Below are 25,602 nucleotides of genomic sequence, written 5' to 3'. Positions count from 1 at the left end.
AAGTCAGACATTTGGTGTATATTTGTTGCTTTTTTAAAAACTCTGTGTGGTCCATGTGCTAAACGACCACCACCCCCCTGGTGCTTCCAGCTTAGAGTGTTGTGGGTCACTAGGTGAGAATCCTTCTCCCCCCACCTCATTTTTTCCTAATAGAAATACTTGCTGTTTGCGTGCCTTCCTCCCTGCAGGATCTTGCGAGCCCAGACAGTGTCTGGCATAGAGTCGGTAATAAGTGGACACGTACCCCGTTTCACGCACACATTATCTCCTTGAAGCTTCCACTCACCCTGAAAGGTTACCATGTTCTTTTTTTTTTTTTTTTTAAAGATTTTATTTATTTATTTGACAGAGAGAGAGATAGTGAGAGCAGGAACACAAGCAGGGGGAGTGGGAGAGTGAGAAGCAGGCTTCCTGCCGAGCAGGGAGCCCGATGTGGGACTCGATCCCAGGACCCCAGGATCATGACCTGAGCCGAAGGCAGACACTTAACGACTGAGCCACCCAGGCGCCCAGGTTACCATGTTCTTAGAGCCGCGTTTCCTGGGAGGACCCAGAGGCACAGCAGCATGAGGACCCGTGCTCAGGGTCACAACGCTGGGTGGCAGCAGAGTTGGGTTTTGAACCCAGCCCTGCCTCTGTCCCTGCACCCTCCCTCCCACCCCCTTCCTCCTTCCCCTCTCCACCTGGTCCCTTCCTCCCAAGCAGGGCTGAGCCAGATACAAGACTGGGGTTCCAAAGACCTTCCTCCTTCCTTGGTCCAGAGATAAATATTTGTTTCTCCCAGTGTAAATACCCCTCCGTGTTTAATGAGGCAATCCCAGGGCCATTTCCTGGCACGGCTCAGTGCCTGGAAGCCTCTTTCACTCTGGGAGGAGCAGGCCTGGTAGGAGAGCTGCTAATGAGGGACTCTTTTTTTGGGGATCTCGCCGCAATCCTTTCATTTACAGATGAGGAAACTGTAGCTCAGAGGGGACAACTGATCCATCCCTGGTCACACAGACAGAATTCGGCCCCACACAGCCTGGCTCATGTCTCCAGGCTATGCCCACAGCTCCTGGACGCTTCCCTGGTCCTCCACCCACTGCACGGTGAGCCAAGGTGGGCAGGCAGCTGGAGAGCATCGAGACTGCTTCCCCTCCCTTGGCATCTCCAGTCAGTGTGGCCCCTCGGGCACGGACCCCCTCCTGCCATCCCCACTTTAAGTGATACTTTAATAAATTATGCTTTTATGTTATTACACGTGGAGCTATAAAAGCAGAGAGTGTGCAGCGGGGCTGAGCTAAGGCGCCCGCGACTTTGCAATTTCCTGGTCTGGCCTGGCTCTGCTCCGTGCCGTGAATTTTTCATTAATGTGCGCAGGTGACGCCACCAGGGCAGACGCAGGCCAGGTATGTTCTCGCGGCGGCGCGGCCCCCTCCCGCAACTCGCTGGGTTGCACTGGGGACGGTGGAGGGTTCACACCATGGCGATTAGACATCACCTCGCTTGGGGGCTCAGGATAAGTGCTCGATTCAAATTGCAAGTGATAAGCACGCCGTGTCCGTGGGGAAGGAAAGGGTGTCCGCTGGCCAAGCGCCTGGCCCCTGCCAGACCCTGGGCCCAGTGTTTGACACGCATTACCTCATTTTGCCCTAAAAAAGCTGTGAGCTCAGCATTATGAGCCCCATTGGACAGACGAGGCCAGTGAGGCTCGCTGAGAAGCGGTGGTGCTAGGCTTACACCCGGTCGCTCTGATTCCAGAGCCCGTGTTTGTAACTACTAGGCTCTTCCTCCTCTTTATTTCTCTCTCTCTCCTCTTCTCCCCACATCTCTGGTCCCTTTCCACGTGGTCATAGTTACAGTGGCAATGGGCGCATTGAACAGAGGGAAGAACCCACCTAGAATCTGTGGGGAAGGAAGCCCCTCGGACCCCACACCTCTGCCCCTGTGACTCCTGCCTGGCATGTCTTTCCTTCTTCCCACTGGGTTCGGGGACTCAGGCCTTGTGCTCTGTAACCCCCAGCCTGCCTCTCCACACCCTGCTCCTCTGTCTGGGTGCCCACTGATCAGTGACCTGCTCGCTGGAATCTGAGGCCTGAGTCTAAGCATATGGCATGCGTCAGTCTTCCCACCTGTGGAATGGGGCTAAGGTGTTAGGGGAGCGCTGTGGAAATGGGTGCAAAGCAACCCGTCGAGGCTTGTATGGTTCTCGAATGATTCTAGAAGATTCCAGAATGAGAGAGGCAACAAGAAAGCAGGCACCCTGGACTGGTACCTGGACGGCTTGGTACCTTCTGTAGGTGGTAGGTCTTCTGTAAAGCGGGCCCCAGCAATCTGTGTGGGGGTCAAATGAGAACTTCTCTGCTTCCCTGTGCACGTGCCCGGTCGAGGCCAGATTTCTTCAGCTCTTTTGGGAAATGATCCCAGGAACTGAAGACAAAAACCAAACTTGAAATAAACACTCGGGGCCCAAATACCCCACAGTTCTGGGCGAGTGAATATCCTCTCAAGCCGGCTGGCTTCCATGCCATGTCCAAGCACATACACGAAGCAGCAGGGGTGGCTTGGGCCTCTTCCGCAGAATTAGTGAGATTAGCTGAAGGCCAGAGCCCAGCAGATGTCCCCTCTCTGGACTCGGTGACTCACTTGCCTCCCTGGTTGAGAAATGGATCCAGCCGGGCCTGAGCTGTGCTGGCTGGTGGGGAACGAGACACAGGGCAGAGGTCAGGGTAAACACCCGCGGTCAAGGCGGGAGGTCGGGTTGAGGGTGGGGACAAGAAAGAGGACAGAACATTTCCACTCAGCGGAAGGAAGAGCTCTTGATGGCCTGAACTGCCCGAGAGCCAGAAGGGCTGCCTAGAGAGGCGGGGAGGGCCCAGGCCCAGAGATGGGCAGGTGGGGTCCTGAGGACCCACTGAAGGCAGGGAGGATTCCAGTCCGCATTGGGAGGATCCCAGGCAGGATGCCTGTTTGGGTCCCTCCTGCAAGGGGCTCTACTAAAGAGACGGGCCCACTTTACCTGTAAAGGGCCAGGTGGGAAACATTTTAGGCTCTGCAGGTCATACGGTCATGGTTACAACTACTCAGTTCTGCTGTTGTAGAATGAAAGTCACCACACGCAAGACATAAAAAAGAATGAGATAAAAAAGATGTGTTCCAATAAAACTTTATTTACAAGTGGGTCAGATTTGTCTGGTGAGCTGTAGTTTGCCAACCTTATAGAGCCTGTGGTTTGAGGCTCCTGGGTGGGGGCTCGGGTGTCCCTCTGGGAAGCCCACTGACCTGTTCTTGTGTACTTGACCCTGCTGGGGTTTCTTTCATTTCCTCTCCTTTCCGCCCCATCCATTCACTTGCTCATCTTTCTATTCACCCGTTTACTTCGCTGTTTCCACAAGTTTCTAGCTGATGCTCTAGCTCTAGCTCACTGACTTGTTTGTTCACTAACACACTCACCTCAGAATTCATCCAGTTACTCACTCACTCATTCATCTGTTCCTCTTCTAGAAGCTCAGCGTCCTGACAGTTATCATATGGAAATGCTCAAGGAGCTGAGATTGTTTTATCTGGGGAGACCCTGGAAAACACAGGGATTTGATTATTGTCTTTTAGGTTCTGTCAGGTTTAGATGAATAAGATCCCGAGCCGTTATTCCCTTATTAATTAGTCCTGCATGGTGTCCATACTCAAAACCTCATCTGCCTGAGCTTTGGCACTGGGTCCCCGAGACTGTGTACCATGCACAGCAAACACATCATCCTTGTCCTCCAGGAGCCTTGCTTCTAGCCTAGACACAGACTGCCAGTGGGTGGGTTGTTCCTGGTGGGGACCATAGCATGGCAAAGAGCAAGAGGGGAGGCAGAGTGAAGTATGTTCCAGAAATGGAAGTTCAGTCCGTTTGGAGCGTTGCGTGTGTGTCTCTGGGCATCCATTCCCTCATACCCTATTATGGTTCTGACCTCCTAGGGCTGTCACAAAAGTTTCGGGGCCTTTGGCTTAGTGCTTGAGCTTAGCACTAGCTGGTTATTATCGAGGGCTAGCAAATGCCAGTCTTTAATAATTGTTATTCATTAATAATAATTATTTCTAGATGGGTTTAAAAAATGAACCAATGGGTGAGGATTGTGTGGGTGGCCTAGTAGGGGGGCCTGAGGGCAGAGGATGGAGTCAGGGGCCGGTCAGGGCGGCTGTGAGCTCAGCCAGAATATAATAGGAGGGGAAAAAGCAATATTAGTGGTTAACACTTACCGGCCACTTAGGATCTGTGCTATTTGGGGCAATTTCCTGAACTCTTTGACCTTCAGGGTTTTCTTCTGTAAGAAGTGGATGATAGTAGGGACCATATCTCAGGTGGCCATGTGGATTAAATGAGAATAATGCACTTTAAGGGCTTATCCTCTATAAATAGTAACTAATATCTTCACTATTAAACTGAGTACCCACCAGTGTCCCACAGGCCTCACATACTGGGATCCTCACAACCATTGCTTTGCTTCCCACTTGGCAGCAGAGGAGACCAAGGCTTGGGGAAGCGGAGTGCTGCGCCCCGAGTCACACAGCTGGCTGGGGCTCTAGCAGGATGAGGAGCAAGTGGGCATAGAGCACCACAGGGACCAACCACCGACCCATCCTGTCTCCAGTCTCCGGCCTCATTCCTGGCAAGTTTCAAGTCCCTCCCGCCACTCCCAGGGAGTGTCTTTCCCATGCACTCCAGCCTGCCCCTCCTGTCCCCCCCCCCCCCCCCCCCCCGCCCACGGGCTCCTGCTCTCCTGCGTCTGGAAAGTTCCCCAGGCGTGGGAGAGATAAGAGGTGCCTTGCCCAGGCCCCAGGGCAGTGCCCGCCTGCGGTCCCTTTGATCGCAGACCAGATGGTTCTGCCAGCCCAGCTGCTAGAGAGGCTGTGGCAGTGATAGGGAAGGCCCAGGGAGGGGCCGGGCCTGGTATCGGCCACCTGGAGAGGGTACCTCCTGCCGTCCCCATAGCAACGGGCGCCCATCCCGGCAAACAGGAAGCTGCTCTGGTACTGACGGTGGGATACTCAGGCATGGGGGGGACCCGGGCCCTTTAATCTTCTAGAGGAAGTGGTCCAGGAGGTGGGGCCTGGCTTGGCATCTCTGTCTTCCTGTCTCCCTGATGAGCGTAAGGGTGGGGCACAGCAGGGACGACCCCCCCAACCCACACGGTTGCCCAAGTCCTGACTGAGAAGTGTGGGTGGGAAGAACCTCCCCCTGCCGCCTGGGCTCGCCAGTCTAAGCAGCTGTGCAGACCCCTTTCCCAGGCGGCATCCACGCTGGATCTTTCCAGGCTGTGGTCTCCTGCTGCCTGACGACATTGGGTCCAGGCATCAGGTCTGACCTGGTGCTGAGGGCTTCACAGCATCCCTCCAGCCCTCTGCCCCTGCTGAGGCGGTCATGGGAGCCGATTGCCTCGGGGTCTTTGCTCTTGGCTGGGCAGCTTTGAGCGAGCCCACGTTTGCTTACCTGTAAAATGGGGGTACAAACTCTTCGTCTTAGAGCTGGTGTGAGGGGCCCCAGAAATAATCTAGGGACTGTGTCTAGGACGAGAATAATGCAACTTAAGATGTAACAACCACCACTCTGGAGCCCTAACCCTAGAGAAGCACCGACACCCATATTGCCCTCAGCCAGGTGGTGCTGGGGATGAGGGGCTGGCAGGATTGAGGGGTGTCCCCTGTCAGGTGCCAGGCCCTGGGCCGTCTGCCTTCTCTGCTGTCACTCATTTCATTGTCCCAACAGCCTTGAGAGGCAGGAACATGGTCCCCGTTATACCAGCAGGGAAACTGAGGCTAGGGACTTCACTCTCTGAGTTCTCATTGTGACTCGGGCTCTCGGACACGCTCTGTGAGTCCTAGGAATTCAGGCTGGAGGTTCTCCCCAGCTCCCGGAGAACAACGCAGGGACTTGGAGGGAAATCATTCCACTGGTGGCCCTGTGCTGTACCAGCTTTCTCTACTGGTAAGGCCAGCTCAAGGGCATGGGACCAAACCTCGGGGTATTCCCTTCAGTCTACAACACGGAGCTTCCGGAATGTGCCGGGATCTCTGCTGGGTGATAGGGGTCCAGAGAGGAGCGGGGTGCTGCTCTGCTTTGGAGAACGGAACCTGGGGCGTGCGGGCAGGGTGATGTGGGTGCCCATGTTGGCGTTAATGGTGCTGGAACAATAACGGGCGAGACAGTGGCGGTCCCCGCGAGAGCGACAGTGGTCTCAGGGACGGGCGCCTGCCGCCATGGTGCTGGCAACAGGGGGACACGGTGAGCAAGGAGCTCCAGGCCTCTCTCTCCCTTCTGCTCCCGTCTGGCCACTCCCTTAACCCCGAGGGCAGCACCTGGCTCGCACCTGGCCAGGACAGCTCCCTCGGGCACCACGCTCTCCCTTTGGGGTCAGGGTCACCTCTCAGCCTTTCACCGGCCTCAGGGAGCCCGGGCTGATAAGGAGGGCAGACCAGAGAGGGTGGGTGACTTGCCCGAGGTCACAGCAAGGCAGTGAGTGACCTAGGATTCTAGCAGCTGGCCCAGACCTCTGCAGGCCCTCCCCACCCCTTTCTCCCATCCTGAGAGCGAATGTCCGGGGCCCGTGCTCTGAGCCAGGCCCGCGCTGGGATCTGCAGTGGGTCCGGATGCATCATCGTGCTTTCTGCCCTCAGAGTCCCCCTCCAGCAGGAGAGGCAAGCGCCTAAACAGACAAGGATAACAGAGAGATGAGGACAGGCAGAGGGTGTCAGACACCTGACCGAGGCCTTGAAGGATGTGGAGGAGTTTGCCAGGCGGGGAAGTGAGGGGAGTACACTTGAGGCGGGAGGCTCTGTTAGTACAAAGGCCCGGAGGCTTGAAATCTGGTGTTTTCAGAGAACCGAGGCTGTGGGGGTGGGGCAGGGCTGGGGCTCTTGGTTGCAGAACAAGCAACTTAGAGGCTGCCCCATTTTGAAGGGGACCCCCTCTTTTCCCTCCCCTCCCGGCAAGCCCCTCCTGGGAGTCACAGTCTCACTCCTCCCCCCAAATAATTGGAATTGTTTGGAAATGCCCAGCAAGAATTCAGCTGAGCAGGTTATACTGGTCAGGGGAAGGGGAAGGAGCCACAGCTGAGTGGGGACTGGGAGGGGGGGACTCGGTGGGACTTCCTGGGAGAAGGTGAGGGGTCCCATCCTCAGGCAGAGGCCAGTGCCCTTGTGAGCACTGATCCAGGAGCAGATTACAAGGGAGACTTTGAAAAAGAGCTGGTGGTTTCATGCCCCACTCAGTGAGGTCACCTGGAGAAGCCTCTTTCCCTGCCTGGGAAGGGGTGTAGAGCATGGGTGGGGTGGAGGGGGTGGAGGGGTGTGGGGCCAGAACAGAGTGCTGCTAAGGGGCTCTGTGTGGATATGCATGTGTGTAAGGATGGATATACATGTATATGTATATTTGGGGATGCATTTGTGTGTGTGTGTGTGTGTGTGTGTGTGTGGTCTGACCTGTCCATCTCTGAATGCTTGACCACAGCAGTTTATCTATCTCACGTCTGTTCCTATGCATGTCCATTTCCTCCTCTTTTCTCTTTCTCTCCCCAGCCTACTTTCATCAGCCTCCACTCTGCTACTATTCCTTTCCTTTCCTTTCCTTTCCTTTCCTTTCCTTTCCTTTCCTTTCCTTTCCTTTCCTTTCCTTTCCTTTCCTTCCTGCCTGCAAAGATATTTATTGAGGGTCTACCATGTGCCAGGCATTGTTCTTGGCTCCGAGCATGAATAGGAGATGAGCAGAGATTCCTGATCTCACAGGAGTACATGTCCTCCTGGGATGAGAGAGATATTAAATATGCAAATTAGTAACATGCCAGGTGGTGACAAGTGCTAGGGAAATAGTTAAACAGGGTGAGGGGAGAGGGACCACGGGGCTGGGAGGGTTATTTTAAGTGGCTGGGCATGAGGACCTCGCTGGTAGGACGTTTGAGGGGCAAGAGACCTGAGGCGTGAGAGGCAGGGAGACCCGTGGCCATCTGGAGGAATGATGTCCCAGGCGCGGGTGTAGCAAGTGCAAGGACCCTGAGGTGGGAGTGTGCTTAGGGTATTCCAGGGACAGGAGAGAAGCCAGTATGACTGGAGCAGAGGGAATGGGAGGAGAGGAGTCAGCAAAGTCACAGGGCCATAGGATCGTGTGTAGGGAGCTTTGTCTTTTGCTCTGAGTAATAGGGGGGCCATGGCAGGACTTGAGGCAGGATCATTCGGGACTAAGGGGGAGGCAGGGAGACCAGTGCAGAGGCTGATGCATGAAGGTGGTGGTGGTGCCTTGGCGAGGGGTGAGCAGCAGGGCGGTAGGGGTGTGTAGTCAGGGAAACTCCATTTCAGAGATGTGGAGTTCGACATAATTATTAGACCTCAAGGGATTTGACAGCCCACACCTGGAGCTGGAGGGACAAATGTCAGAGCCATTAGAGTTTGGAGAGCATCTGGAGCCAGGCTTACGCGCATTTGCTCGGGTGTGTCCATGAGCGCGCACACCCTGATGTGGCCAGAGGACTTACGCAATGGAGCCCCAGTCACACGCTGTGCCCCAGGGGAAGCATGAGGGGTAAGGTGAAGGCGGGCAGGAGTGAGCCGCAGGAGCACTTCTGGAGGTCGATTGAGGGCACGTGGGTGTTCGTGTCAGACAGACCTGGGGTTACATCTTGGTGTGATCTCGGACAACCGAGGTCAACCTCAACCACTCTGAGTGGTGCCATCTCATCTGCAAAGTAGAAATGCTAACAGTCCCTCCCTCGGAGGGCAGCTGTGGGCCCCGAATGAGACGGTACAGGGTCCCCGTTGTTACGGTTCTGATCAACCCTGAGATGTGGGGAGAGCCCTTTTGAAAGGTTCACTTCCTTCCTCTGGGTAAGGTTTAGAAGAGTGGCATTTCGGATATGCCTGGCTCCTCTACAGTTATCGATGAGGAATCTGAGGCTCAGAGAGGTTTGGTGAGTTGCCCAAGAACACACAGACATGGTCAAGCTGTGTTCCCCGCATGGCTTCCGGCTGCTACTGCCCAGGAAGCTACAGGTGAGTAGAAGTCAGGAAGCTCTGCCTGGGAGAGTGAAGACTGGCTGGTGTCCCCTCGTGTCATTTCCCCCTTCTCCCTTCAGCAGTGTCCTGGGTGTTCATTCCAATCCAGTTGCCCTAGGAGAATGTCAGCTTCTAGGGACAAGTGGTGGGGGGATGATCCGCGTAGTGCAGGCCCCAAGTGCACTACCCTCTGAGATGGCCATCATTTGGGCAGGGAGGGTGAGAGCAGGTGTGTAGCCCCCTGCTCTGGTGTGTGTGCATGGCCTGGCCATGGCGGTGTGTGCACGCGGGGTTGGCAGGGTGGGAAGGGCAGGTCAGACCTGTGTGGGAGAGAGCCTGAGCCCGGCAGAGGGGCTGGGCCCCAGCTGGAAGGAGCGGCCCTGGGCTGGGACCTCCCGGGAGTCCTTGAACCAGGTCGAAGCTGCTATGGGAAGGCTTCCTGGTGCGTGGAGAGAGGGAGGGAGGCACAGGCTGGTGATTTAGCCACTGCTCCTCTTTTTGATCTCCTTGCTTCCCTGGAGAGACTCCCTCCTCCACACCTGGGGGCTGCAGCGGGAGGCCTGGCCCGGGGGGAGCTCCAGGCCGGCCTGGGCCAGCAGGGTTTGGTAACCCTGGGATGCAGGAAGCTTCTTTCTCCCACATGGCCTGTCTGGCCCCTGCTGCGCTGTCCATGTCCCCGAATGCCCGGGCTCCCTGTGCCATAGGCGCGGTGAGGGCTTCCTGTCCTGTGTGGCAGGGTCCAGGGCACGCTGCTGGGGCTCTGGGCCCACACTCACCTCCCTGCCCATGGTTCTGCCTCCGCTCCTCTAGGTCAGCTCTCCTGTTTCTCTGTCCTTCTCTTTCTGCCTCAGCCCACAGGCTTCTCCTTCCTTTCTCCCTGCCTGATATGCCCAGACCCTGCTCTAGATGTTTTAAGGACCTGGGCACCCCCCCCCGCCCCCACAATTTCAACTTATGTCTGGTTCTAAGAGGTGAAGAAGTCCAGCTTTCAGGCAGGATCTGGGCATGGCCTGCAAGCTGGTCACCGGTGGGCAGGTGCAGAGGGAACAAGGAGGGTAGAGCCAGCCGGAGCTGGGTTCGAATCCTGACTGTACCCCCTGGCTGTGTGACCGTAGGCGAGTGAGCTCTTGGGCTGGGGAGGGCCTTTTGGCAGATCCTGGAAGTACACTAGAGGGATGATGCCCGGCACATCTGCGAGGAGGCTGGGGGCTCTGGGGCCGGTGTGGGGCAGCCCTCAGGATGTCCAGGTGGGAGTGGGGGGTCGAGGAAGGCAGCCAGGGAGAGGGGGGCGTCCTTAGCACTGTGAGGGAAGCCCTGGGCAGACCTGGGGCAGAGCCGGGACAGGTGCCTTCCTCGGGGCCCAAGTGACCTGTTCCACCTGCCCTCTCAGTGGGGGACCGTGGTGGCCAGAGCCCAGAGTCCTGTGATGGGCGGTGGGGCTGAGCACAGGGCTGGGAGACCTCAATTCCTGCCCCTAGTATGTCTTTCAGGGCTGGGCAGGGGCAGGGCAGGCAATCCTGGGGAGCCGGGAGCGGCAGGGCAGGGACGGAGGGGGCACGGGGACGAGGGAGTGTGGCTGTGTCCAGGGGCCCCTGTCTGTCCAACCCCAGTCCAGGGGCGCCCCCTGACTGAGAGCCTGGTGGACATCGCTCTCACCCCTCCACACCCACGGCCCCTTCTGTCCAGGCCTTCTTATTCTTCAAGGCTTAATGTTCACATATCTTTAAATTCATCGGTTTCTTCTTTTCTGGTTTCAGGTTTTTGTGACTTGCTGAGGAAGGGTTTCCCTACCCAAGATCATGAAAATATTTCCCCTTTGGGCCTACACGTCTCTTCTTGAGGTTTGGCTTCTCTTCCTTCTGTCCCATGGATCGGTCTGTTCCTGACCCCATACCCCACAGTTATTGTATGTTCACCTGTTGTCCATCACTGCCCATGAGAATTAGAGGCTTCCTGGGGACAGATATTCTTGCCTGTTCTGTTCCACGCTGTCGCCCTGGTGCTCAGCAGGTGCCTGGTGCATGGGAGGGATGCGGTACCCACGACTCCCAAGGCTGAGAGGGTGTTTCGCCAAGATACTCTTCCCCTCCTCGGCCCCCACCCCTATCTCCTGCCCCCTCCCTGCACGGTTCCCACTGTCTGGGGGCCTCTGCTCGCCTGCCTGGTGTCCCTTCTTGCCCCTGTCCCCACAGCCCACCCACTCCACTAATCTCCGTCCTACCCAACCGGGGACGAATCCATTCAAGCAAGGACAAGAGACTCCCCTCCTCCCACACAACCAGGCAGCCCTCTGAAGGCCTCAACAAGGGCAAGGGGGTGCTGGCCAGGAGGCTGGCTGGACACCCCGTCTGAAGAGATACGGTTTTATGCCTCATGGTTCACACGTCATTGGCCCCCACGATTGCTCATGAGCTCAATTGTATGTAAGTAGCCATTAATTTCTACTGTAATTGGTGGAGAGGAGCAGCAGGGTTTCCATTAAGGGATAAGAAAGTTCCAACCTCAAGCTGCTAATCAATAAAATGAGAGCATAATGATACACCGCAGAGCTCCATAAACTCACTCATCGCTAACAAGATGACACAATTCCCAAGGCGGCCTCGGGGGCCACGGTCTTGCTTGCTGTTCTGCGGCTGGACAAGTTCAGGCTGATAACGGTAATCCCGGGAGGACCAGTGGGAGGGGAGAGGCGGGGCACGCTGGGAGGCAGGCCCCACAGGACTTGGGCTGTTTGGATGTGGATTTGAGGGGGAGGGAGGCACAGAGGCCGCCGGCTCCCAAGAGTCTGGCCTGCATAGCTGGGGAAGGGTGACAGGCCCAGCAACCGTGCAGAGAGGCAAAGACGAGGCTGCTCTGTGCACCGTGGGTCACCTCCCTGAGCCCCGGTTTCCTCATCTGTCAGAGGGGTATCAGAATCTCTGTCCCCACAGCACCTCCGAGAGTGTGGGCGTTGTGAACATTGAGAAGTTCATCACACCCTCTATGGAACCTGCACAATTCTCATAAATTCTGTCTGACCGAGTCAGCGTGGCCTGACCCTGAGGCCCCGGGCACCGAAGTGGGCACTCAGTCACGTGGTCGTGGGTGTGTGATTTGGCTTTTATGATAAGTGGCTGGGAAATGTTTTTGGCAATGCAGGTGGGTGTCCCTAGAGGGCCGGGACCCTAGTGGGAGACCCCCACCGGACTGGTGGACCCCGGGTGCCTTTAGACCAGCACCTTCTAAACCAGCCTGGGGAAAAGCAGCCCTCACAAAGGACAGCCTTGGACAAGCAGGGGTTAATGGGGTCAATGGAAGGAACGGACTATTGGTCCAGCCTTCAGGACCTCACTGATTCATTCAGTTATTCATTTGCTCATTCCCTCCCTCCCTCGGCTGTTTATTCACGCCGTGGGGGAGGACCAGCGAAAAACAAGAACATGGACAAAGAAACCTCGAATCAACTGCCTGCTATGAAGAAAACCAACAGGGGGCTGAAACGGCAAATGACAAGGTCCCTGCTTGTCAGGAAAGCCTTTCGGAGGAGGTGGCCATCCAGCTGAGCCCAGAGAGCAGAGGGGCGGGAGTTCTGGGAAGAGGGAAGAGCACTGGCCAAGGCCCTGAGGTGGGAAAAGCTCAGTGTGTTTGAGAAATGACGTGGCTGGAGCGAAGTGCTGCAGGGCGGGCAGAGGGGTGAGGTGAGACTGGGGGGGCGGGGGGAGCCAAATCTGCAGGAGTGGGGAGACTGCAGCATGAGGAGGATGGAGGTGAGCTGGATGGCTCTGCAGTGACGGGGAGGGCCCAGGGCCAGCACCTTTCTTGGGTCCCGGGTAGAGCAGGACAAGTCCATCTGGGGATTTGGGGACCTCTCCCCAGCCCCCAGGCCTCCAGACAGGACTCTCTAGCTCGGGAAACAGCAGGGCCTGGGTGAGGTGAGATGCCCCTGGGGTCAGCTCCAATCTGCCCTTCCCGAATGCCATTCCAAACCGTACTGGTGAAACCAGAGCCTCAAGATCCCGTTAGGGCAGCTGGAGTGGCAGTGGAAGGATCGAGACCAGCGTGGAGACTGCTTATGCCCAGGAGGCGAACACTCCTCCCCTCCCAGGCAAAGGCACCCTCGGGAAAAGTAAGGAAGAAATCCCACCTCAAATCCACAACCAAAATATTTCATAAGAGCCCCCTCCCCCTTCCCCCTCTCTTTTTGTCAAGTAAAGGATACACACGGCCTTTCTACTTGTAACATGGCCAAGAATAATTTGTGGCAGGAAAGTTTGAGCATTTGTAAAAATAAAATAAAAATGTAAAAAGAGGCAGAGAGAGAGCACGAGCGCGCACTTGAGTGTACATTCGTGTGAAACTAAACAGAGGGAAAGTTATTTAGGTGGTAAAATGTCTCTGCGTTTCCCTCCCTCCCCCTGGGCCCTGACACTCGGCCCCCCTCCCCAAGTGTTGAAATTGAGATTGCTCGGGTATTTGTTTTGTTAATCTCCTGCCAGCCCCAAGGGGCTGCAGGCTGGGTTTCTTCTCGTTCACGCAGGGCTCTGGCTGCCAAACGAGGCCCCCCCTCACCTAGCCCAGGGCCCGGGATCTGTGCACCTGTTCCCAGCCTGTCTGGAACACTGGTGGGGCCGGGGGAGAAAAACTGTGTGCCCTCCTAAGAGAGTGTAGCTTTACCCCACCTGGGACACCCCCCGCTTCCCCAGCTCCTTGAGGGTACTAAACATGAGGATTCCCCTCCCCATAGCCTCCTGGAGCCACGGATGTCTGGCCTGCTCCCCTGGGTGCCACTGAGGCCTCATGGGAGGGCCAGACTCCAGGTGGGCTCTGGTGCAGTAATTCAGGGAAGCAGGTAGAAGAGTTACGCAGACCTGGGTTCGAGTCCTGACTCAGTCATTTTCTCAGTGGAGGAATGGCTTCACCACTGTGTGTCTGAGTTTGTCACCTATGAAGTAGGAACAATGACAGTTGCTATCCTGTAGCATTGCTGGGACCATTGGAGGAGGCAGCACAGGGAAGGAGGACACTGACCTGCGCACAGAAGCTGCTCAATAAACGTGAGCGCTTACTCTTGGTGGGCTTTCAGCAGCACTGGAGGCTTCTAGAAAATGGCATTTTGCTCCTGCATGGCTAAGTTTCTCCCTGTAAAATGGGTGTAACGTTTCTGTCCACCTCACACGGTTGTTTAGGAGGGTGAAGTAACATTAAATAAACAAAGCCCTTAGGCTGGTGTCAGGCACACGGTAAGTGCTCATTAAATATGAGCTGTGGCGTTATCGTGGACTTGCTCGGCTCTGTCTTAAAGTTGTACTTTGATCCCATAAAGGAGGAAGGAAGCAAGTGTGTACCAGGCCCTTTCCACTGGCCGTGCCCTGTGCTCGGAGCCTTTCCGTGCGTGATCTTGCTGTATGTCCATCACGCTTTCTACACGGATCTTATTCAGCCCATTTTTCAGGTGAAGACGCTGAGGCTTGGGGGACTCACAGGTTAATGGCAGAGCTGGGAGTAGAGCCCAGGCTTTTCTGGGGCTGGGTCAGGGTTTTCTTGGCAGGCTGATGTCTCCAGCGGCTGGACCAGCCCAGAAGGAGAGGATGGATGGTCGTGATGATGGTGACGATGATGGTGACGGAAACCTTTGAGGGCTTCTCTGGCGGGTGCTGACCGAAGCACATGCTATGCGTCATCACACTGGGCTCTCCTTACAACCCTATGAAGCGGGTTTATCGTCCTGACTAGACCATAAGGCAACTGAGGCACAGGAAGGTGGGGACACAGTGTCTTTTGGTCCAGAAACTCCTGGGCAACATGAGCTTTTGGCCTCCCCGTGCCACCAGTGAAGAAGCCAGCGCCTGTTGCCTGGGACCCGGCAGATGCCCCCCACACAGCCATTCCCGTTCCCTTGTGTCGCTCTCATGAGAACTGAAAAGCCAAACTCAAAGATGGGGAAACTGAGTCCAAGATGGGGGAAGGGGCTTGCCTAAAGGCAGGCAGAGTAAACCAGATCTGATGGTCAGTGGAGGCCCAGATGGCTCTCTGGGGGCTGCAGCTGTGGAGGGGAGGGAGTAAAGAGAGGTGGTCTGGTCCTGGCAGAGCCTGGCTGATTTGAAAGAGATTCAGTTTTGGGGGGGGGTGCTGTGTAGAACAGTCTGGTAGGGGGAGCACTCAGAGCGTCCCCCATCTATACTTCACAAGTTGGCCCGCCTCCCCCCTCCCTAAAGCCCAACCCTCCTCCCTGCCCTCCCTTGCCTCTCCACCACCCTCATCCCTCCCGTGGGTGGGACCCCAGGCCAGGGAGCTGGGACCCGCACAAGCCTCTCCTCTGCAGGCATCAGTGAAATGGAGGGTGGTGGCACCCATCTCCCCTGGTGGGCCTGGGCCCGAGGACAAGCGAGGGAATGTAGGTAAAAGGCTGAAATCCAGGCAGAAACGGGAGTTGTTGTTATTTTTATTAGTAGTACAGCAGATAACTGGTCGGACTGCATTTTTCTCCAGTCGCCCCGGGGCCCTGGAAGAACGGCTTCAGACCACGCTGGAGAAGGCTGAGAATACAAATCAAGAAATCTAGGTTCTACCCCAGCTCTGGCCCAACTCCTGAGCGCTTTGGACAAGGTCGTGTCCTTATCCTCTTGCTCCCTGCCTCGGTGGGACCCTGCAGAGTGACTGAGATGGGTTGTCATTTCCTCTGGAGTTCCGTGGATGTCTTCTCGGCCTTGCAGGGTGTGGGGAGGACCCCCCCTGGAGCAACAGGGAAGGGGACGCCCAGCAGGAAGGGTCCCTGGCAGTCCCCCCCGCCCTCCCCGCCCCCCCCCCGCCCTCCCCGCCCCCCCCCCCCCCCCCCCGCCCTGGCATCCGAGCCAGCAGGCTTCCTGGGTCTGACCATGGCAATGAGTGAGTGAGTCCCTCTCTCGACTCCAAACATTTTGGCGGGAAGGAGATTTGGCCCATCCTGAGGCCTACTGTGGTCATGTCCCTCAGCGAGGGGGGACCCCAGTCAGCGGAGGCTGCCAGGCAGAGGTAGCTGGGGCAAGGAGCCCGTGGCCTCTCCAGACCAGGGATCCGGGAGCTGAAGGTGGATGCCTGCAGGGGCTGGGGAGACGGAGGGTGCACATCGCCACCTAGGCCCCGAGGACGGCAACGCAGCCCCAGTCGGGCTCCGGGGCGGCTTTCGCCCACTCCCTCCACACCTGGAACCCCCACTGGGCACCCTGCCCGTGCTGGGGCCTGCGGACAGCGTGTGATGCCCACAAGGCCCACCCCTGTCTTCAGGGTGTTCACGGCATGGACCCCGTAGTGTGACCGTTTGGGCTCTCTGTCCCTGCTTTCTCACTCACCAGCTGACGGTGTGACCCTAGGCCAGAGACTAAACCTCTCTGAGCCCATTTTCTCATCTGGGAAAAGGGGGCCCATCTCTTCCCTGGCAGGCTCACTGAGAGCCTGAAGCAGGATATTGCCAGTGAAGTACCCAGCATGGGGTCTGGTACACAGCGAATTTTCAGTGGCTGGTTGTTCCCTTTCTCTTTCTTCTACAACTAAAGTCAATGGATGCTAGAATAGCACTGGAAAATAAGCGACTTACTACTTGAGGGGAGTCCAGGGAGGCTTCATACTGAAGAGAGGGTATCAGAATAGGGTTTTGAGGAATGAACAGGAGTTTCCTAGGCATTCCAGGGCTCTGTGAAGGCAGGAACCCTATCTGCCTTGGATTGGCCCTGTTTTCCCAATGCCTCGTGTACAACAGGAGCTTAATAAATATTTGTTAGATGGGTGGGTGGCATTCCAGAAGGCGGGGACAGCATAAGCAGAGGTGTGGAGGCAGGCCTTGGTCTGGCATCACTTGTGGATGAGCCTCCCTGCCTACCAAAGGCCATGGTACCTGTGAATCCACCTGTCTGTGTTTCCTGCAGGACCGTGGGCACCCCGCGGGTGGGGTCCCTTTGCCCTCACCTTATTGTCACTATGGCTCAGCCACGCCCTCACCCAGAGGACCAGGCTCTGGATTCGAGGCTCACTCGGATGGAAGGCTGCCCCTCTGGATGACTGCCAAGATCCTTATTTGGGGTATGGGTGTGTGTGTGTGTGTGTGTTGTGGAGCTGTCTTCCTATTATTTTCCCTACTCTTCCTGGGGACCCAAGGAGAACGTCTAAACTCTATGTCCCACCTTACTAGGCCCTTCCTGATTGGCCTCTGTCCATTTCTGTAGCCTGGTAAACTTTTGTCAGATGATGCTCTGTACTATGTGGGAAATAAAGCAGGGCAAAGGCAGTTGGGGGGGAGTTGGAGGGGAGGGATTGCTATTTTAGGTGGGGTGGTCGGGGATGGGGCCTCCCAGAGAAGATGACACTGGAGCAGAGTGTCAATTCCCCTTTCAGGCTCTGGGATCAAAGCCTGCCAACCTTCCAGGCTGGGCCGGGCATCCTTCTGGGGCCCTATGGCCTTTGTGTACTCCTTCATCTTGGCTTCAGGACACCTGGCCCACCAGCCACTGTTAGCCTTATGACCTTGGATAATTTGATAAGCCTTTCTTTGCCTCAGTTTCCTCTTCTGTTAAATGGGGATAAAATAGTATGTGCTGCCAGGCGGGCCATGGGCATTCCATCTGTGCTCATTTACAGAGGGCTCAGAATGGCACCTCGCATGTCATTAATGCTCCAGAAATGGGGCTGTATTCCTTATCAGCACTGTTGCACTTATCCCATTTTATTTCTCTCTTCCTCTAGGTGCAATGACCGTTGAGTCTTGTCCAATCCTCTGGAAATGGAAATGGGAGGAACTGCCTCAGGGAGTTTGGGCAAGGCAGGTGAGTGAGGACAGTGCCCTGCAGTCTTTCTAACTGCGGCTGGGAACGGTGACTAATGGAGCCCTCAGTTATGCGCCAGGACGGATGGCGCATACCCTGGTTCTCCAAACACCCCAGAGGTAGCCCCACCCTGCAGACGAGGAAGCCTGGGCCTCGGGAACCGGACACCTGGTTCAGGCTCCAGGGGGCTCAGCTGGGATATGAACCCATGTCAGCCTGACTCTACACTCACCTGCCTGGCTGGAGAAACCCCTTCCTGCCCACGTCAGGTGAACGCTGGTTGAGAGCTCCACCCACCAAGAAAGCCAAAGTTTCATTCTATGGATTGGAACTGATCTGAAGGAAGCCATGTGTGGGCAGCCGTGGCCTTTTCCGAAAGGGGGACACATCGATTGTACACTTTATACACCTGCATTCAACTGTCCTCCTTTCGGATGGAGAGGCGAGGGGGCGGAGTGGGAGGAGAGAAGAGAGGGATGGGTGGCGGGCAATCCCCCACGGGGGACCACTCCACGGGCTGCACTCGGTGGTGTGTGGGGCTGGGCCTGGGAGCACTAGCAGGTCACAGACGGCCTCGGGTCCCCGTGGCCCCCGGGAGTCTCTCACCGAGCTGAAGAAGTTCTGCAGTGAAAAGATGGAATATTCATACTGCTCAGCCTCCAAGCAGGCCAACTATTTCATCTAGTCCCCAAAGAAAGAATAAACCACACGGAAGGGAAAAATCCAGGGGCTGGAGACAATGTGCTGCATCCCACACAGACCAACAGCCTGTGGTTTTCACTGGCCGGGTGCCAACCTTGGCACAGAGATCCTCCAGGTGTGAGACGTGGGAGAAAGAGCACCAGGCTGGAGTCACAAAACCAGGGACTGGCCTTGTATGACCTTGGTCAAGTCCCTTCCCTTTTCTGGGCCTCACGATCCCCTCTTTGAACACAGCAGTGGCAAGAGTAGGTGATCTCCCCTCCAGCTCCGTCGCTGAGTGCGACCAGTCATTTGGTCCCTTGACAGGCGTTCTGCCCCAGGCACTGCTCTAGCTGTTGGAGTAGTAACACAAGCAAAGGAGGAGAAGGTCTGCTCTTAGGGAACTTGTTGATGGAGAGACAGTGAACATGCCAACAATGAAGAAAGTAATTTCAGATGGGGAAAAGTGACAACACACAGGGTCATGTGAGAGAGAGCAAGGGGGCTTCCTTAGGTGAGGAGCTCCGAGAAGAGCTCCCTGGGGAGGTGACATTTGAACTGAGATCTGAAGATTGAGATCTGTCATGTGAGAATCTAGCAGAAGAGCATGTAAGGCAGAAGATGGCAAGTGCAAAGGCCCTGCGGTGAGACTGATGTTGGCATGACCGAGGAACAAAAAGGCCAGAGTGGCTGGGGTAGTGAGCCAGGGGGAGTGCTGTGTGAGACGAAGCAGGGGAGGTGAGCAGGGATGATGGTTCTCAGCCAGGGGTGGGTACACCACCTTTCCCATTGAATGCTTTTTGGTTGTCCCAAGGATTGGGGGATGTGCTGCTAGCATGTAGTGCTGGGAGGGATGACAGGTGTTCTGTGACATGGAAGAGTCCCACACAATACTGCTATTTCTTTATCAAGATACAGCAGATCGCACCCCCTGCCTATCAGGACCATTACTATTAAAAATGAAAGCAAAATCAAAAATCGACAGGAGTTGGTAAGGATGTGGAGAAATCAGAACCCTGTGCACTGCTGGTGGGGGTGTAAGATGGTGCAACAACTCTGGAAAACAATATGGGTGTTCCTCAAAAAATTAGAAATAGAACCACCACATGACCCACCAACTCTATTTCTGCTTATAGATCCAAAAGAATTGAAAGCAACCCTCAAAGAGCTATTTGTACACCCATGTTCATAGCAGTATCATTCACAATAGCCAAAGGGTAGAAAAAACCCTAACGTCCATCGGTGGATGAGTGGAGAAACAAAATGCAGAATATCCATACAATGGAGTAGTATCCAGTCTTAGAAAGGAAAGAGTCTCACCTGCGCCACATCCGCCTCACGGATGAACTTTGAGGACATTCTGCTAAATGAAATAAGCCAGTCATGAAAAGACAAATCCTGGGTGATTGCGCTTCTGTGAGGACCTGGGGTAGCCAAATCCATAGAGACAAAGAGTAGAATGAGGGGGCTGGGGAGTTGTTGTTTGTTTAATGGGAATGGGGTTTCAGTTGTGGAAGATGAAAATGGCCTAAAGTTTGGGAGCACAACAATCTGAATATATTTAACACGATGGAGTTATACACCGAAAAATCGTTACAAGGGGGTGGGGCACCTGGGTGGCTCAGTCGGTTAAGCGTCTGCCTTCGGCTCAGGTCGTGATCCTGGGGTCCTGGGATCGAGCCCTGGTCAGGGCTCCCTGCTCGGCTTCTCCCTCTCCCTCCACCCTCCCCCTCTCCCACTTGTGCTTGCTTTCTCTTACACACTCGCTCTCAAATAAATAAATAAAAGCTTTGGAAAAAAAAAATGGTTACACAGGTAAATTTTATATTATGTGTCTTTTACCACATTTTAAAAAAGAAACATCAGATCATCTTTTTTCTTTGGTTAAGAGTTTGGATCTTTTTTCTGAGTAGCGGGAAGCCATTGGGAGGGATCGATATCATTACTATATGTGTTTTTTGTTTATTTGTTTGTTGTTTTGTTGAATCACTCTGGCTGCTCTGTGGAGGATGCTGGGGCAGCAGGAACGGATGCGGGCTGGCCAAGGAGGCTGGCGGGTCATCCAGGAGAGACAGAGTGGCTTGGACCAGGCTAGTAACCATGGCTGTGGTGAGAAGTGGGTGGATCCAAGGGGGAGGGCGGAGGAGAGTCTACGGGCGCAGCAGACAGACTGGATGGGAAGGCAGGAGGAAGTGTCATATGTGGCCTTCTGCTCTGTGGGCGCATATGTGAGCACATACGATACACTCCACACATGCTGGAGACATGACAAAGGGGCTGGGGAACCGGACCGGTGGGAATTTAAAGCCTGACCACATCATCTCCAGGCTGGACCAGACAACTGAAGCCTCGAAAGGATTTCGAGACATCATTTTGTCCATCTTCCTGCCTCCAGACCAGATACAGGTTCCCCGAGCTCGAAAAGACGGTGTGTGGAGGGATTCCAAACCTCTCTCAGGTGTCCATGGGGGGATCAGTACACTGCGCCCTGGCTAGAGGCTTTTGCCTTTCAAAAGCCTGGTCATAGTTCCAGTCTGTTTGACGGTCTTAATGTCCCCAAGGGGTTGGCAGGGAAGTTTTCTCCCCCCGTTGTGCAGTTGAGGAAACTGAGTCTTAGAGAAGTATTGTGTCTCAGCCACAAAGAGGTGTGCAGCTTCCCGGATGAAGTGTCCATTCTTGCCTTTACAGACGAGAGGAGCAGAGGAAGCAAGGGGTTGTTGGGGAGAGCTGGGGTAATGGAAACCTGGCTAGGGGCGCTGTGTGTTGTGGGGGTGAGGCACAGGGGTCATTGCGAAGTGCCAGGGACAGTGACAGCCTTTACATGACAGGAGAGCATTTCCCTATTTAATCCAAGCACAGGACAGGGGGATTCTGAGCCCCCCATCTGCAGCCTCCTCCCGAGGGGGCCCTGCAGACTATCCCCTGGGATGTTGCCTTCCACCGACAATCCAGAAGCCACCAGCTCTGTCCCACAAACTGCCCAACTCAGGTGTCCTGGGCAGATTAAGGCTGCACTTTTCTCCTAGTACCCATGTTTGGAATGTGCAGATGTGAGAGCTGGAGGTGCGTGTCTGGGGTGTGCAGATGTGGGACCCCGAGGCGCACGTTTGGGGCGTGCACGTGTGAGAACTGAGGTGCTTCTAGATGCTCGATGCTGGCCTCTACCCCGGCAGCCACGTCCAGGAATGTGTCTGGCTGCAGACAATTGGCGTCACAGCCGCAGACTAGAGGCTTCTAGGGCTGGGAGTAACCGAGAAGTCCTCCCATCCATCCTTTTGCCTTCAGGGGGGACGTTCCCCCTCCTCCAAAGACCAACCTCGCCAAGAGGAATGATATCGTTTCCCCAAAGAGCTCCTCTTCTCTCCCTCCGGCCTTCATTCCTGTGGGGAACAGCTTCCAGCCAAAGACCTCTTCCCAAGGATTGCAGACATCTTGACTTCTGCCTGTCCAGCATGAACACCCTTTGGGAGCCTCCTCTCCCAGACTTTCAGGTCACTGCTCTGGGCGGGCTCACCGTAGGGTGGACCTGTGACGTTGGCCTGGCCAATGAGAAGCTCATGGTCTTCTCATCTCAGGGCTGTTTAGGGGCAGGCGCCAAGACTGACTCACGGCCAATCAGATTCAACTCTGGGAGTTTTGCTGTAGCAATGGGGAGAAAAGTGCTCTCTTTCAGTTGAGGTTGCTATTGGGATGGAAGCCCAAAGCTGCCATCGTTTGAGGAGAGCCTGCCTAGGATGAATCCAAGCCGAGGACAGCAGAGTGGCGAGCTGAGGAGAGCTGGAGAGAGCTGGAAAGAAGGCTCCTGGCCACCGCGGTCAAGTACCTGGATCCAGCCAAGTCTACAGCTAGAGACCCAAGGACATTTTAGTTATATGAGCTGATGAATCCCCCTTCCCACTTCATAAGCCAGTCTGAGCTGGGTTTCTGTCATTTGCAGTGAAAGTGCACCAAACCCACTCTAGCCCATCCCTCCTTTGCAAAACCTTTGCCCTTCGGCCAGCCCGCTGCGGGCTGCAGGGTCTCTGGTATGCCCTTAGCCGAAGAACTCTTTCATCCCCCTGAGTGTGCTGGCCAATCACTGCTCAGCATCTGTGTTTCCACTTGGACTCACCCTGTTCCTCTCGCTGGCTTCTCCTTGGTTTTATGGTATTCCGAGTTCTTTTCGATTGCAAGTTAGAGAAGGCTGCATCACGTAGCTCTAGTGAAAAGGGAACTTGAGGGCCTGGGAAGTGGCCTGGCCATGGGAGATGGAGGGAGGGGGGCTAGGACCAGGGCTCAGGATTCTCTGTCCATCACTCACCTCTGCTCATCTCTGCTTCCCTTTGAGGTTGGTCTCCTCTCCCTCCAGGGGGTAAGGAGCTTGGCCAGAAGTATCCCAGCTTGGCAAATGCAGTCCAAAACAAAAGAGTTGCCTTCTCTTGGGGCCCATGTTGGCCCCAAGGAAGGACTTGGACTGCCTTTGTTTGGGTCCTGTGCCCACTCTTGGACCAGGGAAATGGGATATGATCATTGGCCAAGTCGGGGTCATGTGGGAAGGGTGTTCCGTTTTAGTGATGGGTGGAGTCCTGCTGGGAAGGAGGGGAATTTCCCAAAGGTAATGGGGTGGCTGATATTGGACAAAGGATGGGACATGGGGGCTGCTGGACAGAAAAGCACAACAGACATCCACCTCAGCCACCACCACCACCACCAGCATCGCCAACTGCCAACATCTACTGAGCTCCTAGCGTGGGCCAGATTCTAGGAGGAATCCATCCATTCATTCATCCACCATGCACCAACTCAGCAGTATGCCCTGAGCTAGAGAGATACAATGAGACAAGTGCCTCTTGTCACACTCACAGATGGGGACTCAAGTCCAAGTTCAGCCTAGAGGGGAAGAACATTAAATAAGCCACTACCTTTCCCTGGGCTGAGAGCATTCATAAGGGAGTATGAGGTACTCAGAGCAGGGCCAGCTAATGTGGTTTTGGCATGGCAGTCAGGGAGGGCTTCCAGGAGGAAGTGACAGCTGAGTGGAGAACTAAAGGAAGAGGAGGAGGTAGCCAGGGGAAGAAGAAAAAGAGGTTCCCGGAGAGGTGATCCTGGGAGGAGTAGAGTGTCTGCCCCATGGAGATCGTGTGATGGGGGGAGACAGGACATGAACCCATTCATTCAGCTGTTCCTTCCTTCATTTGGCTGCTGTCAACTGAGCTCCAGGGATGGCCTCAGTCATAGGCTGGGTCACAGACTTTGGAGACGAGACAGCCGCAGCCCCTTCCTCCAGGAATTCCTATTCTACTTGGAGAGGCTGATGTAGGGGTGGGAGGTGGTGGGACAGGGGAGCAGACGGATGGCTCTGGATGACAGTGAGAGCTCCAGAAGGAGGTGTGGTCCTCACTGAGTCTTGGCGTGATGAGCTCACGAGGTGGGAATGAAACCACAGGTCCTCTGTGCTTAGAGCTGGTCCATCTAGCCACTGTCTCCATAACTACCAGTCTGTGTGTGTCCAAAACAGTGTCCTCTTGATGGCTGCTTGCCCCTGGAGAAGCTTACCAACGATCTTTAGCCGGTTGGTCTTGCTCTCTGCTGTGCTCATGCAGAGGTGTAGGAGGAAGCAAGCCATGAACATGACTAGAAGGGACAGTAAGTAGACCAACATGGGAAGGGAAGGTAGGAGAGGGGGCTTGGTCTGGATGCGATGTTAGGAAATGGGATTCAGGTCCCATTTTAGCGGCACATTCCCCATGTGACCTGGGACAAACCCTGTTCCTCTCCAGGCCTTGGTTGGGTCCATTTACATGGGAGGAACACATAGGCCTTGAGAAGGTGCCGTTCCAGTTCTGACATGGTGGGGTTTCTGGCCTCCGGCCCCTGTGGCAGGCAGCCCCTGTCTTCGTGGACCGAGAGAGGATGGTGGAGGTAAGGCTGCGTGGGGGCTCCTGGCTCCTGGCCACACCGCCTGCAGCCTTCAGGACCTGAGTCATCTTCCGGGCAGCGAGTGACCTCTCCATACCCCTGTCTCCCCCCAGCCCCGTGACCCTGGGCGGTGTGCAGGGCCAGGCCGTCCCAGGCAGGCGGCACGGTGGAAATCACAATATTGACCCAGCACGCAGGAAGTGGGGAGGACAGGCCGCCGGGGTTCCGGGGCTGGAGGGGAGACAGCTTGCTGAGTGATGAGCTCGGAGCATTGCTCTCCCTCCCTCCTGGGTCACCGCTGCTGCCCGCCTGCCAGGGCTGTTCCTCCCAGCTCCAGGGCCCCCTCCCCGGACCTCCCTCCTACACATTCCCCTGGCCCGGGCCCGGGAGGGGAGCTGCTGGTGAGCCCTCTCGGGGCCTGCCTCCCTCCACACAAGGTTTGGGCTCCCCTGGGCTTCCGGCTTCTGGGGGGCCCAACTGGAACTGCATCCTTACAGGCTGCTGGCCTTTGGAACAAGCCCACTTCCCATTTAATGCATGGGGAAACTGAGGCTCAGAACGTTACCTGGCCAGTAGTATCAGAGCCAGGATTCAAACTCAGAACTGTTGAGTCCCGGCCCGCACTCTGTCCAGCCACCCACGAGTCAGTTAGTTTTGATAATGATAGTGTGAATAATAAACCACTAACTTTGTGGAACACTTCATCTCACTCAGCCCTTGCCACAAGCCTACGAGGAGTTCAGGGCGCCTGGGTGGCTCAGTCGTTAAGCATCTGCCTTCAGCTCAGGTCGTGATCCCAGGGTCCTGGGATCGAGCCCCGCATCGGGCTCCCTGCTCAGCGGGAAGCCTGCTTCTCCCTCTCCCACTCCCCCTGCTTGTGTTCCCTCTCTCGCTGTCTCTCTCTCTATCAAAAAAGTAAATAAAAAATCTTAAAAAAAAAAATAACACGCTACGAGGAGTTCAGTTACTAACCTGACTTTACAGGTGGGCAAAGGATGACTCGGAGGAGGCTCAATGACTTCCCCAAAGACGCAGCTAGCCATCAGCAGGGTGGGCATTTGAACTGAGGTGCGCCTGATCCCAAAGCTCAGGCTTTGTCTGCCCCGACAAACCACGGGGCAGGAGGAGCCTGTCCTTGAAGGTCTGCTTAAATGTTCCTGACACCCCCACCAAGCCTTAGGACCGCCCTCTGGATCCTTGTTCCCATGAGTATTTGCATCAGCAGAGGGGTTCCTTGGGGTAG

The 25,602-nt window shown here is 55.6% G+C and overlaps 1 long non-coding RNA gene across 1 annotated transcript in view; it reads left to right on the top strand.

Moving 5' to 3' along the window:
* The window catches only part of LOC135364015 (uncharacterized), a 42,675-nt gene extending 30,024 nt beyond the window's left edge, over positions 1–12,651 (top strand). Inside the window, exon 4 of the long non-coding RNA XR_010410443.1 lies at positions 10,764–12,651. This is a non-coding gene — a long non-coding RNA (uncharacterized LOC135364015). The remainder of the gene's footprint in view (positions 1–10,763) is intronic.
* Positions 12,652–25,602: the final 12,951 nt, after the last annotated feature.

The sequence above is a fragment of the Mirounga angustirostris genome, unplaced genomic scaffold, assembly GCF_029215605.1.
Source record: "Mirounga angustirostris isolate CCGP_5_RB_7025 unplaced genomic scaffold, mMirAng1.0.hap1 SCAF_4, whole genome shotgun sequence".
Classification (NCBI taxonomy): domain Eukaryota; kingdom Metazoa; phylum Chordata; class Mammalia; order Carnivora; family Phocidae; genus Mirounga; species Mirounga angustirostris.
The sequence above is the reverse complement of the archived record's forward strand: the minus strand, read 5'-3'. Positions and strand labels throughout refer to the sequence as shown.